The 16,999-nt window shown below is 41.4% G+C and overlaps 1 protein-coding gene across 26 annotated transcripts in view; it reads right to left on the bottom strand.

Moving 5' to 3' along the window:
* Positions 1-16,999, bottom strand: part of LOC140729077 (receptor-type tyrosine-protein phosphatase delta-like) — a 2,395,537-nt gene that overhangs the window by 636,515 nt on the left and 1,742,023 nt on the right. For 14 of the 26 annotated variants that reach the window (XM_073048398.1, XM_073048396.1, XM_073048394.1 and 11 more), the window contains exon 1: positions 13,760-14,289. The exons of 1 other annotated variant lie outside the window; for it this stretch is intronic. The gene's annotated coding sequence lies outside the window, so the exon portion shown is untranslated. Of the gene's footprint in view, positions 1-13,759; positions 14,291-14,431; positions 14,474-16,999 lie in introns of those variants that run through there. 11 more of the 26 variants (XM_073048409.1, XM_073048402.1, XM_073048404.1 and 8 more) reach the window with 5 other exon arrangements.

Consider the following 16,999-nt stretch of genomic DNA (forward strand, 5'->3'; position numbering starts at 1 on the left):
TTTTTCCTTAACTCTGTCCTAAATGACCTACCCCTTATTCTCAAACCATGCCCTCTGGTACTGGACTCTCCCAGCATCTGGAACATATTTCCTGCCTCTATCTTGTCCAATCCCTTAATAATCTTATATGTTGCAATCAGATCCCCTCACAATCTCCTTAATTCCAGCGTGTACAAGCCCAGTCTCTCTAACCTCTCTGCGTAAGACAGTCCGGACATCCCAGGAATTAACCTTGTGAATCTACGCTGCACTTCCTCTACAGCCAGGATGTCCTTCCTTAACCCTGGAGACCAAAACTGTACAGAATACTCCAGGTGTGGTCTCACCAGTGCCCTGTACAAATGCAAAAGGCTTTCCTTGCTCTTGTACTCAATTCCCTTGGTAATAAAGGCCAACATTCTATTAGCCTTCTTCACTGCCTGCTGCACTTGCTCATTCACCTTCAGTGACTGATGAACAAAGACTCCTAGATCTCTTTGTATTTCTCCCTTACCTAACTCTACACCGTTCAGATAATAATCTGCCTTCCTGTTCTTACTTCCAAAGTGGATAACCTCACACTTATTCACATTAAACCTCTTCTGCCAAGTATCTGTCCACTCACTCAGCCTATCCAAGTCACCATGAATTCTCCTAACACCCTCATCACATGTCACACTGCCACCCAGCTTAGTATCATCAGCAAACTTGCTGATGTTATTCTCAATGCCTTCATCTAAATCGTTGATGTAAATCGTAAACAGCTGTGGTCCCAATACCGAGCCCTGTGGCACCCCACTAGTCACCACCTGCCATTCTGAGAAACACCCATTCACCGTTACCCTTTGCTTTCTATCTGCCAACCAGTTTTCTATCCATGTCAATATCTTCCCCCCCAATGCCATGAGCTCTGATTTTACCCACCAATCTCCTATGTGGGACCTTATCAAATGCCTTCTGAAAATCGAGGTACACTACATCCACTGGATCTCCCTTGTCTAACTTCCTGGTTATATCCTCGAAAAACTCCAATAGATTAGTCAAGCATGATTTGCCCTTGGTAAATCCATGCTGGCTCGGCCCAATCCTATCACTGCTATCTAGATATGCCACTATTTCATCTTTAATAATGGACTCTAGCATCTTCCCCACTACTGATGTTAGGCTGACAGGACCATAGTTCTCTGTTTTCTCCCTCCCTCCTTTCTTAAAAAGTGGGATAACATTAGCCATTCTCCAATCCTCAGGAACTGATCCTGAATCTAACGAACATTGGAAAATGATTACCAATGCATCCGCAATTTCCAAGGCCACCTCCTTTAGTACCCTAGGATGCAGACCATTGGGACCTGGGGATTTGTCAGCCTTCAGTCCCATCAGTCTACTCATCACCGTTTCCTTCCTAATGTCAATCTGTTTCATTTCCTCTGTTACCCTATGTCCTTGGCCCATCCATACATCCAGGAGATTGCTCGTGTCTTCCCTAGTGAAGACAGATCTAAAGTACTTATTAAATTCTTCTGCCAGTTCTCTGTTTCCCATAACAATTTCACCCAATTCATTCTTCAAGGGCCCAACATTGTTCTTAACTATCTCCTTTCTCTTCACATACCTAAAAAAGCTTTTGCTATCCGCCTTTATATTCCTGGCTAGCTTGCGTTCATACCTCATTTTTTCTCCCCGTATTGCCTTTATAGTTAAGTTCTGTTGTTCCTTAAAAATTTCCCAATCATCTGTCCTCCCACTCACCTTAGCTCTGTCATACTTCCTTTTTTTTCATGCTATGCAATCTCTGACTTCCTTTGTCAACCACTGTGGCCCCTTTCCCCCCTTTGAATCCTTCCTTCTCCGGGGGATGAACTGATTTTGTACCTTGTGCATTATTCCCAAGAATACCTGCCATTGCTGTTCCACTGTCTTTTCTGCTAGGATATCCATCCAGTTAACTTTGGCCAGCTCCTCCCTCATGGCTCCATAGTCTCCCCTGTTCAACTGCAACACTGACACCTCCGATCTGCCCTTATCCTTCTCAAATTGCAGATTAAAAACTTATCATATTATGGTCACTACCTCCTAATGGCTCCTTTACTTCAAGATCGCTTATCAAATCCTGTTCATTACACAAGACTAAATCCAGAATAGCCTTGTCCCTAGTCGGCTCTCGTACAAGCTGTTCCAAGAATGCATCCCGTAGGCACTCTACAAACTCCCTATCCTGGGGTCCAGCACCAACCTGATTCTCCCAATTCACCTGCATGTTGAAATCCCCCATAACTACTGCGACATTACCTTTGCCACATGCCAATGTTAACTCCCTATTCAACTTGCACCCAATATCCATGCTACTGTTTGGTGACCTGTAGACAACACCCATTAGGGTCTTTTTGCCCTTACTGTTCCTCAGTTCTATCCACACAGACTCTACTTCTCCTGATCCTATGTCCCCCCTTGCAAAGGACTGAATCTCATTCCTCACCAACAGGGCCACCTCACCCCCTCTGCCCACATTTCTGTCCCTACGATAGCACGTATACCCTTGTACATTAATTTCGCAGGTCTGATCTCCCTGCAGCCATGTCTCCGTTATCCCAACAACATCATAGTTCCCCATTCGCACCTGAACTTCAAGCTCATCCGCCTTATTTCTGACACTTCGTGCATTCAGATATAGAATTTTTAGCCCATTTCTCCTCTCTCTGTTTAAATCGCTGCCTATTGTGCTTAACCCAGCTCCTCGAACTCCTATCGGGCTATACGCCCCTTGAATTTTGTTGTCCTTCCTAAATTTAATTATTCTTTCTGCACATTTAACTCCATGTTCCGTCAGACCATCCCTCTGTATATATGTCCTCCTTATCACTTGAACAAGGACAAGGACTCCTAGATCTCTTTGTATTTCTCCCTTAACTAACTCTACACCGTTCAGATAATAATCTGCCTTCCTGTTCTTACTTCCAAAGTGGATAACCTCACACTTATTCACATTAAACGTCATCTGCCAAATATCTGCCCACTCACTCAGCCTATCCAAGTCACCCTGAATTCTCCTAACACCCCAATCACATGTCACACTGCCACACAGCTTAGTATAGTCAACAAACTTGCTGATGTTATTCTCGATGCCTTCATCTAAATTGTTGATGTAAATCGTAAACAGCTGTGGTCCCAATGTGCTATACTTGTATACTTGTATGTATTCCAATAAATAAACCACTGCGTTCTTAGTAATAATTGTAGCTTTCATTGGGGCAGGGCTTTTCACATGCTCCATTATTCTCACTTTATCCGTTATCCTTTAAAATTGTTCCGATCATCGACCTACTGTAGCCTAACGCTTTTCCAATGACCGATGGTGTTTCAACTCTTTCCAGACGCTTCATTATTTCCACTTTATTTTCAATCGCGATCACTTCCTGTCAATGGAACAGAAACACTGCAGGCAGCGGGTCCCGAGCTGCACTGGCTCCCAAGGTCCGCTGGGTCCTAAGGACCACTGCACTGAGACAGGCTAAATGGGACAAGTGGGGGCTGTGCTGGGTTTGGGTATTTGATCCTCCACAATATTCTGGGTGAGAAACTGGAGGTGGTAGTGTTTTTTCTTTACGAGGTCGAGTTGCGAGCTCGACATCAACCCGGCAGGGATGGTAAGGGAGTCACTGGATCGACATCAGCCCAGCACAGGAGCGGTCTGTCACTGGATCAAACTCGGAAACCTCCGTTCTCCAGCCCGGCGCTGATCCCACGGCACCACTAGCCGACCGGAACGGAGGGGGCGGGATCAGGGTGAACCTTACTAAGAAAAATTTAAGCCAAATACAAAGTTAAACACTCAATGCAGTGTCAACAGCAATGACTTAAAATGGCGGACGGCATCGCGATACAACTTAAAATGGCGGATGGCGTTCTTCTTCCACGGTTCCTAAGTACGAGTTATCTGTAAGTCGGACGTTCGTAACTCGGGGACTACCTGTAATCCCTTGGAATTAATGGCAAAGCCACCATCTATATTCTAATTTTTGTTCTGTTCTGCTGGTCTATGTTCTTCCAAAGATAGTGATTTCTTTTTCTGACTACTGAACATTCTTCATCACTTCCCTCATTTTCAAATGCAAACTTGCAAAACAACAAGTTGTTAAACTCTCCAAATGTGAGAGCTGTCACACATAAAAAAATCAATCCTCACATCCCAGGCATTTTTAGCACAGCAATTATGAGCGACAGGTGGTGGGTGAAAGCATTCTTTACCTTTCCCTACTTTGGAAATGCCAGACATACTGGACTCCTCGAACCAAGATCAAGTCATTGAATGCAGGTTGCAGTAAAAGCTTAAAGTGTTAAGGTCTCTAATGCTTAATAATGCATTTAAATATGTCACCATCAAGTAACTTGTGTGTGCCAACAGGACCATTGATACCACTGACCACTCAGCCTTGAAGTTTCACTTGTTCTGCCTCTTCTATTTCATCCCTGCTCTTACACTTCCCAGTAAACTACAGCAAGAGATAATACTAAATCAGTCCACTACTTTTTGGGACCTTTTCCATTCATTCATCAATGAAATTAGTTTTATTGCTCTGGCAATGTCTTCACCTTCATTTACAAATGTAAATTCCGAAGTCACAATTCAATTGATAAGTGTATGGCGCTTAACAAATAAAGCACTGGCAAGCAGCCATAAACTATTCCAATTTACCATTTTACTGGCTGGATTCCACGTAGACATTCTTTCTCAGTGAAATCGCTGATAGTAAATGGCTATATTTGCACTATCAAAAACTTCGCTCATAAAGAGTGTCTCGGGTTCCCTTGTACCTCGGCAAGGTCATCCAGCAAGTAAGTGAATCGTTCAGAACTGTAAGGTCTTCAATTCGATGCATGGTCCACACAGAGTTTACTGAGCTTAATTGGTCCCAATCCCTAGGCTAAGCAAATGAAATCAACAAGGTTTATTGGTTCTGCAAGCTATTTAATGACACTACTGTGAACAGCTATATGTGGAAAGCACAAGGAAAGAGGCCATCTGTGAAGCCTCTCAGAACCAAATTCTCACAATTAATGTATTGTAAGATGAACCAGTCAAGAACACCCTCATTCCCACTGAGAAATAAACTCTCTAAGGGAGGCTTATAAAAAAAGCTTACATGCATGAACATCCTCCATAACAAAAATCAAGTACTTTTGTGTTGAACCTCTCACCTCTTGGGCAATACATTTTATTCCCACCCACATTTCCTACTTCTAGCTGACTGGCCTTCAAAAATGCTAACGTCTTCCACCAGTAAATCATAAGTAGCCACCTTATAAGTATAACTCACTGTTATTGTGACAGATGATAGACTATTATGTATATCTACACTGAGCAATTCAGGCATCATTTTTAAAATGAAACATAAGAACTGCAATTTTATGCACTTCAGTCAGAGAAAATGTATTCATTCTGGAGGATATTCAAAGGAATGTTTGGATACAGGTATAGTTAAAAGAAAAATAGAAGTATGATCTTCTATTTGTCCTGAGATTTTTGCAAGCTCTGTGATCCAGCCACTTTTTATTCAAGCTTGCAGCACTCAAAATGTGAAGCAGCAACAAAACATTGTATCACAGTAATAAAGCTGTTCAAACCTCAAAAAAAGCAAAAACAGCAAGTTTCAAAGTTAACAAAAATAGTTTTCTCTTCACCCTCATTAAAAAAAATCAATTTTCCATCATTTACACCCAATTATTGTTGTTTTCGCTTCTTCATAAATTTATTTCTTTCCTTTCCAGTGAGTTATTAATCCTTGTTGGAGAGAGTGCCATGAGACATTTGATACCAAGTGTCCAATTTTCCTTTGTGGTGAACATCATAAAATTATTCAATTGTGAGGAAAGGCAAATAGCAGAGCCAACATTCATTCTGTTCTTGCCTAACATCCACAGGCTCTTTCCTACAGGAATACCAGGCCAGGTTGAGCTACAAAATCCATGTAAAACTGCTCCACTTTCCAAACTATAGGCACTGTGGCCAGCTGGAGTGAATTCACAGCTCCTCCGGTTCCAACCAACTTTCCCACTTACATTTAGAATACACTTCCATATTTTAGTAAATCAAGTCTTAAAAGAAAATTAAAATGCCTGTCAAGGTGACCCAAAGGAAACTCAATATGCTTTTGATGTGTTTTCAATCCATTACTGCAGTTTTATGAGCATAATTTAGTTATTGTACCCAGGCTTTGAGACTTGATTAACATGGTTTCTTGATTTCTAAGGACCACAAGTGAAACTCATGACGAACAGATCAAGCAACAAACTTTGCACACGCTTTTTAAATGCTCAGCTGCAAATTCTACAGTTCCACAGTGTTTTCCCCTGTTGTACAACATACTGAATCCAAGCCAATGGCATTCATAACTTATATGTGCTTGATGTGCAGTGTGTGACTGTAAGTACTATGTTTTGCACCTTGGCCCTGAGCATCACTGTTTTGTTTAGCTGTATACACATGTACGGCTGAAGACAATTCAACTTGAACTATTGAGGCAAGAATGAACTATATTCAGTGGTTCCAGCAATCTTTATGTGCTACCTGCTCTCCTCCGGTGTTACTCATGAAATGCCAAACATGTGGAAAGTATTTTTGTTCAGCAACAATACTTGTGCTTTGATTGAATAACTGTTCACTTTTTATATTGCACAGAAAGGAAGGAAGGGAGAAGATGGATGTGTGGTAAAGAAAAGAGACGTGTGGTAAAGAAGATGGACGTGTGGTAAAGAAGTTAGGGATAAGAAGTCTAATCCCTTGCTCAAAGCTGAAATTCCATCCTACTGCGGTGGTCTCCTTCACTGAGAGTGTGGTCTGCTCTGTTTCATCAGACCTATTTTCCTTTTATATTGCGGAGGAGGAGGAGGAGAAGGAGGAAGGTGCTGAACAGATGGCAAATTGTTCAATTAAATAGGGAGGTTGGCAAAAGAAAGCTTATTATATGCTGGGCAGGCTGCCCATTATTCAATTTCATTCAGTTGGGGGGTGGGGGGGCGTTTCCAGTCTCAATTTTCAATGCTTTCCCAAACACAGGGGTGGTGGGGTGGGGTGGAGTAAGTTTCCCATCTGGATGGGGGGGGGGGGCATGGGCATGGGAAGGTCTCAACAACTGGGTCCATTTTTGTTTTAGAGAAAGCTTCTGTTTTAAAAATCCTGAGAACCATAGCTGGTCAACTAACATTTATTTCATCGTCAACATTAGTCTCACTCCTGCCAGCTCCACCAAGTCTCTTGATGCTCTTTGTGAGTAATGGGATGGAGGGTTCAGCAGCTTCTGACTGAATTTTTTCTTCCAGAGTAACAAGGGTTTTATAAACCATTCCATTATCAAGGAGAATGATTTCTCCCTGACCAGTCAGTCTTTACTTGAGTACAGTTTATTTTTCTCAAAGAGAATTCAAGTTCCAATTTGCATTTTGAATATTCAGCAAAGGTACAATGTAAATTTATTGTCAAGGTACATATATGTCACCATATACTACCTTGAGATTCATTTTCTTGCAGGTATTCATAGTAGAACAAAGAAATACAACAGAAATCAATGAGATACTACATACAAGGGCTGACAAACAACCAATGTGCAAAAGCAGATAAACTGTGCATAAATAAATAAACAAACAAACAGAGAATACTGAGTACACGAGTTGTAGAGTCCTTGAAAGTGATCCCATAGGTTATGGAATCAGTTTGGCATTGAGGTGAGAGGAGTTATCCATGCTTCAAAGTTTTGAGTTTAAAGGTGGTGTTAGCTTATCTTTGTAGTTCCTGTGGGGGATTGATGACTGACTGAATAAAGCAGTGATTGTAGGCTTTCTGAACCCCCCCCCCCCCCATAAATTCTGTTCTGACTGGATTGGAAGGCTAAGAGAATAAAAGAATGCCGTCATAAAATTTTAGTGAAGCCGTACTTAATGAAGCACATAACAGGGGCCGAAGTACACCACCTACAGCTCTAAAATCTTGCAATATTGCCAACTTTCACCTCAGTCTTGCTCTTTGCTATAACGCACTCTGACTTAGCTTGACACTCCAGGTTTTTACCCTGTAATGAACAGGTATATAAAAAGTAAAATCTCTCTGCTCCACGATGGCACCCACACAAGCATCATCAGTTAAAAGAAACTGGTGTAATGGGGACAGAAATTCCACAGAAACTTGCGGGCACATCATTTAGCCATATGCATAGCAAGAAAAATACATGTCACCAGATGCCAGGCGGCCTAAGCAAGCATAAAATTCAACAACTGCAGGGGAAAGAACAAACCTAGAAACTTCTGCAGTAATTAAAAAGCTAAAAGACCATACAACACAATAAAGAAAAAGACTTCCCCATTGGGATTTAATTTCCCTGAAAACAATTTAATTTACTCGATAAATTGGGCTCCTTTAATCCTGACCCAAGACCTGAAAACTACCTGAACCTTGAAAGTTAACACTGCAAGTTGCAAGGCATTTCTCAATAAAAAGAATAGACAATAAAATAATTATAAACACCGTTCCTATGGAGCAAAAACAACGAAGAGAAATCTACCATGTTCCCCACTGCATTTTAACCACACACTGAAATCACTGCTAAATTTGGTTATACTTTGAACTTTGTACATAGACTTTCAAATACAGTTCCAGTGCAAAAAGGCAGCTGGAAGTCGTACAACAGGCAACAAATTTGGCATGTAGCTTTACTAGTATTCAAATACTCTGTGCTCATTGCTGCCATATCTCGAGAATTTTTTTTCTGATTGTAATTCCACCCACTGAACCATGCAGATGCATTTTGATAAATGTGCAGTGCCATGCACTATTATTAGAAATAGACTATATATTTAATCCAGGCACAAAACAGGAAATAGCTAAGCATATCCAGATACAAGCATGATAAGATTTGAAGCACAAGAGGAAAAAAAAACATCCAGTTCTGACCAATGTTTAATTATCTGAATGATGGTAGGGAATAGTCATCAATATACTGCCTCAAAAATGGGGTTAGTAAAGAACAAGTTGTAAAGCAACTTTTCCAGCACTGAGGTACGCTTAAACATTCACTGCTCAAACCTATAGAACTCCCTTTTGCCATTTCCAGAAAGCCGTGCTTGCCTTTATAGAATGGGTGCACTCTTCCATAAAACAGCAAAAAACATACGACAGTTCTGGGTCCAAACCAGCTGATTTAATGTTTCCCGGTCTCGTTCCAATTGTGAAGGATCAACAGTGTTTGGATTGGTTACCAAATAATCACAAAATAATTCTAATAATCACAAAATTCTTAACATTTGGAAAAAATGCATGTCATCTATACCATGGAGGAAGTAATTAATTAAGGAACTGATTCACTATAAACATTCATAACTTGTTCTTCATCTTGGTTTGCTTTTTCCCGTTTAAAATCCTCATTATATGCAAATTGGATCGCGCACAATGGTCATGTCTATTACAAACAGCCACACAGATTAAAATCCCATTGTACCACTCCTAGGGAATTGAAGCACGATCACTTGTCTCCTGAAGGAAAAGACAACCTAAAAATAATGTTATCATCAATCAGATGGAAACTGAAGCCTTTATTAAAGCTTAATTGCAAACAAAATCTTCTACTGTTGAAATGAACGAAAAACCTCCTTTCCTGAATATTCTGAATCTGCCGATTACTTATCTCTTATTTCCTCACTTGGATTTTCACATGGGCAAACAATGCAAGTGACTTGCACACATTTTAAAGATAACTCATTTACAATTGAGCTGAGGACCGTTCCTAATCTCCACCATTATTCCTGACCTCTATGCAAACCTCACAACTGGCCACAGGCATCCAGCATCCATCACCACACATGAAACCTAAGCTTGCAGGGAGGGACAGCTGCATGTGGCAATAGCTGAACAGCTATTTTTTGTAACTGGGTGCTGCTGAACAGCAGGATGTGTCAATAACTGGCAACAACTATCTAGTAGTTCAGTTGTGCATTTCAAGAGTAACAAAACACCAAAAAGCATGCCAGACTAAATTCTGAGAGTACATGCCTATTTTTGCAAACCTAAAGCACAAGCAATTTTTCTCTTAATCTTAAATCACATGGTTATCATGTAGTTTATTTTGTCAGATGCATGCATTTTAAATGTGCAATCTTTTATTATCTAACAAAAATGATATAAATTGACTGTAACATATTGGCGAAGTGTTGTAATGCAATTTAAAGTGGAGTTGTTTCTACTAGATATTGACAACATTATGAAAAGAATTTTGGGCCAAACGAATGGTGGATGATCTTAACTAAATTCAGAGTAACTGAAAAGACAAACTGGTTAGCAGTGGTTCATGTGAGGAATGTCTCGTGTTTCTTCCTGTCAAAGACTATCACATTTGTCACAACCAAGTTTTAATAGACACAGATTTTGAGCCGCATAGGCAATATTAAAATTAGCGAAGAGTCACATTTCCACTATCCCCTTTGAATGCGCAGTTTGTCATTTAAACCAAATCAGAAAACCACTTTGCTTGTACCACAATTAACACTTCTTTTACACAAAATCTCACTCTGTTCCGAATGATTTGCTAATTAATATGTATTTAATTTAGCACCTCCCTGACTGAGCTATTTCACCAGATGACTCTTTTGACATTTGATGCTCTTTTTGAATTCAGTGTCTGAGGCCTTTAAACCGGTGTATGAAAGCAAGCTGATTTTGTTTTCTTATCTGATTATCCTTCTTTTAAACCGAAGCAATAACCTTTTCAAACATAGAACAAAAATAAAGATACAGAACCATATTTCATCAAAATGCTGGTTTAAGGATAACAGTGTGGTAAACAAAATAAAATCTGGATCTGAGCAAGGTTTCAAATTTTGCAAAGAATATAGAAACTGGAAAATGACACACTAACAGTATTGGTTAGGCAATAAGCTCCACCTATCAGAGCATTCATCAATCAAAGGAAAAAAGTCTCAAAGAACAGGATATTACAGGCATTTTGTTCATTGAATACTAGACAGATTCAAATCCTGCGCTAATAAAATCAAAAGCCTCCTCTCCGGAATAAAACAGTTCAAAATTGCACCTTTCCTTCTCCCAAACCCACTGTTCAGAATATTAGGCTAGACTTTTTTTTAAAAACAGTTTTATAGGTCTTAAAATGCATCCTCTCTAAACCAAGACTTTCATCAGATGGGTTCATAAGGTAAAGTTCATCAATTTTCTGTGGTACTGTATATCCATCACAGAGAAGCTTTCAGCGTAATCATTTAAGGGGAAATAGTTTTTACTCTTAGTTGTAAATCATTGATAATTTATGAGTGAATATTTTTAAAACACTACACGATTCCAGTCCACTGCATTTAGTTACACGTTTAGGAAGGTAAGTTCTTGTTTCACTGGCACATCACTTCTGAAGGCTGAATTTAACCAGCTGTAACAATACTAAACAAGATAACTATGATTAAGGTGGTTGAAAAGAAATTATAGGACCCTTTCAAAAGCACAATCAGCCCATCTAATTGGTACTTTCTCTGATATGGACCTAGCAGTGTTAAAATTATTACTACATGTTCAGACCAAGCAATTAAGAATTAGCATTTGGAGAGACAGTAGGTTAAAAAATAATGAATTTAACAAAGTTTATATAAACCACAAATTCCTTAATAGATGATTAGTAGTGTAATATCATAAGCCTATCATCTTTCCATTCACTTGTAACTAAATGCAAAACTCTCACATAGCTCCCAGCACAAGTAGTGATCTTCAATTGCCGCACATAACAGAACTGTGTCTATGCAAGACGGGAGATATCAGATTAAAGTTAAAAAAGATTATGTAATAGCTCTCATTTCAGTGGAACTTTCAATCTTTTATTTATGTGTTTTCGCATATCTCTCCGCCCCCCAAAAAGTCATCACTGCAAAAGGTCACGTGAAGTTCTTTAACTGAGTTTCCAAGATGCCAAAATGATTTGTGCTTCTATGAGTCAAAAAGGAATTGACTACTTTTAATCATTGGAAGTTAATCAAAAAGATGCAACTGCAAATATAATTCGACGATTAAATATAACAACGTTAGTTAACGGTTTGTATTTATACATGGCCCGGGGGTATGTTTAAGAAAAGTTGGCAGATTAGGTTGACGCCCGCTGGAGAGAGCGAGATGAGTGTCTCGCAGTGATGGGGTAGACCCACTGATCCACACGGCCAGCCAACTCGACACCTGGTGGAGAACCTGGCTCCGGGACCGTATTTCTAGGTGAATTCCTGACCAGTTTTATTGATGACAGAAAAACCCAGAGTTGCTTCTGTGCGTTTTTTTCTAGGCAAATTCCTTCCATGTTTTAGTTTGTACACGACTTGCCCATCGCGACAGGCCACGATTAACACCCTCCCCGTCGTCAACGACTCAACAGTATCTCTGTTGGTTAATGCGCCCGAGAGAAGGCAGTGTGATTGGTAGAGTGGGAAAGTGAGTTTGAATGTTGTTTTACTCTGGGGTTGTGTGTGTGCGCATGAGAGTGGGAATATACAGTATGTGTGAGTGTGCTTTGTGTGCGTGAGAGTGGGTAGTTGTGCAAGTGTACACTGAGTGTGTGCAGTGATTGTGAATGTATGTGGAATGTGTGTGAGGAGGGAGACTGGGTGAATGATGATTCCACCGTGTGGGTTATGATTGTATGTAACTGATTAGTGTGCGACTTTGCAAATGATTACACGAATATGTGTGCGATTTATAACTGAGTGGGGAGACTATGTGTGAGTGGTGAAATTACTCTTGAGTGTGAAAGAGGGGGAAGTGTATGCCTGAATTGTTATATGATTATGTTGGGGGAGGGACTTAATGATTATATGACTGCAAGTGTGTACGCATTTGAGTGTGATTGATTATACGACTGTATGGGTCTGTGTGTGAGTGTCAGTTGCTCCATTACTGAGTGAGGGTAGAGATGAAGAATGTATGGGTTTATGACCGTGTGAGAGAGGGGGAAATCTGAGTGTAAGTGATTATTTGACTGTGCGTTGTGTATATGTGTGTGTGTGGGGGGGGGGGGGAGGTGTTGTCGAAGAGAGAGAGCGAAGAATTGTGAGTGGATATGTTCGAGCTCCGCGCCTCCCGCTGCCATAAAGCCTAAGCAGACACAGCCGCCGGCTCGGCAGATCAAGCCCAACCCGGTCACCGCAAGCTCCGTTTCTGCACGCTAAGCCCAGCCAGCAACAACACGAAATGCGGGAAAGGGTGGAAAGCGAGACAGAATACCGTAGCTCGGGAGAGCATGGAGACTTTGTGACCGGGAAATTTACATGCGTCCCATACACCAAGAATCGAACAAGGGAATGTTACGGTCCACCCTTGCAAAGAAAACTGGGCGCTCCTCTGTAATATTTTAGTACATTGTAATAAACTTATAATTTAAAGCCTTCTCCAAATCCTCTCCAGTTTATTGCAATTTCTAACCTCTTGCTTTTGCATTCAATGGTGTGCGCGCGCGCGTGTGTATGTGTGTGTGTGTGAGAGAGAGAGAGAGAGAGAGAGGGAAATCTCACAAGGGGAAAAGGCAGCCAAGAATATTTTAGGGCAGTTTGTTGCTGTACTTTTTTTTGCTTCATTTTCTAGCGAAATAGCCTCCTTTCCCCGCTACATTAACACACTAACGCACATTACACCTTCAGGGAAATTCAACTTCACATAGCACACAAGACACGGGCCCCTAAAGCAATGCAAAGACCAAAAATAAAAGCCTGATTTAGACCGAGAAGTGGGGAAGGGAGATAAAGAGGCCGGGGTTACCTCAACATGTCAGTCCCGTCTGTAGCACCAGCCGCTCCCCGGCATAGCTGTATGGCTGCCTTAATCCAGGGCTACAGTCTCCGGCTATGGAGTAATCCAACATCTAAGCGGGTCGCAGGCTCCTCGGCGAAAGGTTGCAGAACTACAAGATGTCTCAACGGGAGATAGGGGGAGGTAAAGAGGTGGGGTAATTAGGGAGGGAAGGGGGAGCTCAAAAGTGCGAGTGTGTGTTCAGGAATCCCCAGTGTGCCCGCTCCTTCTCTACGGATCGCAGGCAACGAGTTAACACGGAACAGGCGGGCGGACGTTTCTCCCGAGGATCTCCTCTCTCTCTCTCCCTCTCTCTCTCACACACCCTCACTTACTCCTCTCGTACAGTCTCTGAATCTCCGAGACACTCTGGAAGGGGGGAGGAGGAGAGAGGTCAGCCCGCTGACGTCAGGCACATCAGAACACACCAGCACTCCCCCTTCCCCTTCTCTGTAGCTCCCAAACGCACCAAAACTCAGAGAGCTACCTTCCTCCGACTGCCGATGCCCCGCTCGTACAAAGCACGCCAAGCCCCGAGACAAAGCCTCACCCAACTCATACAACTGCGCGTTTTGACCAGCCCGAGAATCGAATGAAAGAAGCAGCCTCTCGGGTGTTTCTCTTAACAGAAAGCACACTGACCTGTAAGATTTATATCAAGCCAGACGTGGCCAGAACTACACTAAGTCTCGCACACTCCCAGAGCTGCACGATTCAGCATCAAACTAGCAGTGAAGCAGCGCTACTAAAGCTCAATTTTGACTCATATCAACAATAGTTTGCACTTCAAGTAACACCGTTCTCGAGAATATTCCCAGGCAAAGAATAGACGGAGCTCGAGTAGGAGGGCGTGCTTGGTGAGAGAAGGAATGTTTCTAAGGAGGGAGAAAGAAACAGAAAGAGAACCCTCAGCAAGGAATTCCAGAGTTGTGAGCTCAGACGCTGAAGGAGAGGGTGGCAAAGGAAGAGCAATTAATATTTGGGAAGAGCTTCAGCTCCAGAGTTCATAGAAGACAGAGGTTGGTGTAGGTTAGAAGGTGGAGAAAGCGGAGGTTAGGAACTTAATTGGAAATCAAAAAGAACAATTGGAAATCATGTTCCTGCCTGGTTGGCTAACGTAGAAGAATGAGGAAAGGTGCCCTGAAGAATTAGGCTTCACTGGAACCCCTGACAGGGATAACACAGATTTGGGAGGGTTCGAATTGAAACAAGATAGAAAATAGGGGCCAAGAGAAAATTGGGTGCGTCAGGTCCATAAGTATCACCAAGTATGTCACTGAGGGATTCAGCTGCAGTGCAGGGAAGAGATGGGAACTATTGCAGTGGATGAATTAGATACCTCACTCAGAAGCCGATTCTATGGTTCAACTGGAATTTGAGGTTGTCAACCGTGGAAAGATGATTATAGAGACATAGAGAAATACAGCACAGAAACAGACCCTAGCCACCAAGTCTACACTGACCATCAACCACCTCCCTGATCCATTTTATTTTCCTCATATTCCCAGCAACTCTCATTACTTACAAATTCTACAATCATTTCCACAATGGCCAATCAATCTTCACAATACCTATCAATTCCCACTGTTTTTGAGATACAGGAGGAAACAGCAGCACTGGGAAGAAATCCAGAGAGAATGTGCAGACACACATTAGGCAGAAGATATCAGTTCTGATCCCAGGTCACTGGAGCTATGAGCAGCGGCTGTGATTGCACCACCCAATTTTGTAATTAAGGGTTATTCTAGAATGGTTTACACTGGGAACTGAAGAGATGAAAATTTTCTAATATTTAATTGAAAAAAGGTGGTTATTTCATTTCATCTACTGCTGATATCAGACAAGATCATGGTTTTAATAATTATTTCATGTGTGCCATACATGGATTTTGTAAATGAGCAGGCAAAACAAGTGATTGAGACAAATGTGCATGTAGCCCCGACTACTGAAGCTTTTCCATTCTCATTACAATTGGATGGACCAAGTTTCCACAGTAAGTTCGTAAATTCTGGAATTGATCCTGACAGGTGAAGTGAGGTGAAAATCACTTGGTCGCTTCAGACATGTTAATACAATAAATTGTTGATGACTATATTACTAAGGTATGCACATGTCCTTTAATTTGCCGTATAGATTTCTTTGTAGGCAATCTCATTCTCTTTATTATGAAGTTTGCATTGAGGTGTAGATATTGAATCCATTTTCAACTTACATTTTAAAATGGAGTTAATATCTCCTCCCCAGTGCTCCCAGATTTCAACAGGAATACAGGAAAAGCCAGCAAATTGGACAAAGTCTTCTCTTGTATATTAACCTTCTTACAAATGGATGCATTCCAAATAAAAATGTACAACTTGCCTCAATTTCCAGTGGGGCTTCTTGGGGCTAACAAGCATCAAACATATCAAGTTCCAAGAAAAACCCATTTTGGAAGGTTTTTCTGATTCTGGGGAATTACTCAGTCAGATATTACACTTACTGTCAATTAGTGTTTCTAGAAATACATCACTGAAGTGCAACAACAGTACTATGCAAAGGTAAGGTCTTGGGTATGTGTGTGTATACATATATATATATATATATATGGTGCCTAAGACTTTTGCGCAGTACTGCAATAATTTTCTGTATTGCACTGCACTGCTGCCACAAAATAAAGACAAATTTCATGACATACATGAGTGATGGTACACCTGATTCTGATATGGGTCTCTATTGTGGACTGAGAGTGGGAAGGGGGTGTGGGAAGGGGTGGGAGAGGGGAGTCACAGTTGAAAAAAGGGGAAGGAAAAAGGAAGCAACCGAGAGACATTCTATAATGATCAATAAACCAATTGTTCAGAATTAAATGATGTCTCAGGGCTGTGTTTGTCTCCTCCTGCACCACGGCCCACCACTGGCACTCCCTCTCTGCCACCTGTCTCACATCCCTCCCACTTGCCACAACACCCCTGGCTCCCACCAGATTTATAACCTCGCTCTCTGCTCCGTGTTGGCAAATACAGTACTGTGCAAAAGTCTTATGCACCATAGCTATATATATATACCTAAGACTTTTGCAGCGTACTGTTTGTAAACAGTGGATGGATACGCTGCTAGGCCTTCTTCTGACTTATTTTTCTTATCCAGTCAGAGCAGGAAAAAACTCTACAAAAACAGACCAGGTTTGTTATGAACTCATGCACTTAGTGTTACAGGAATAGGACAAAATAT

The sequence above is a fragment of the Hemitrygon akajei genome, chromosome 6, assembly GCF_048418815.1.
Source record: "Hemitrygon akajei chromosome 6, sHemAka1.3, whole genome shotgun sequence".
Lineage (NCBI taxonomy): Eukaryota > Metazoa > Chordata > Chondrichthyes > Myliobatiformes > Dasyatidae > Hemitrygon > Hemitrygon akajei.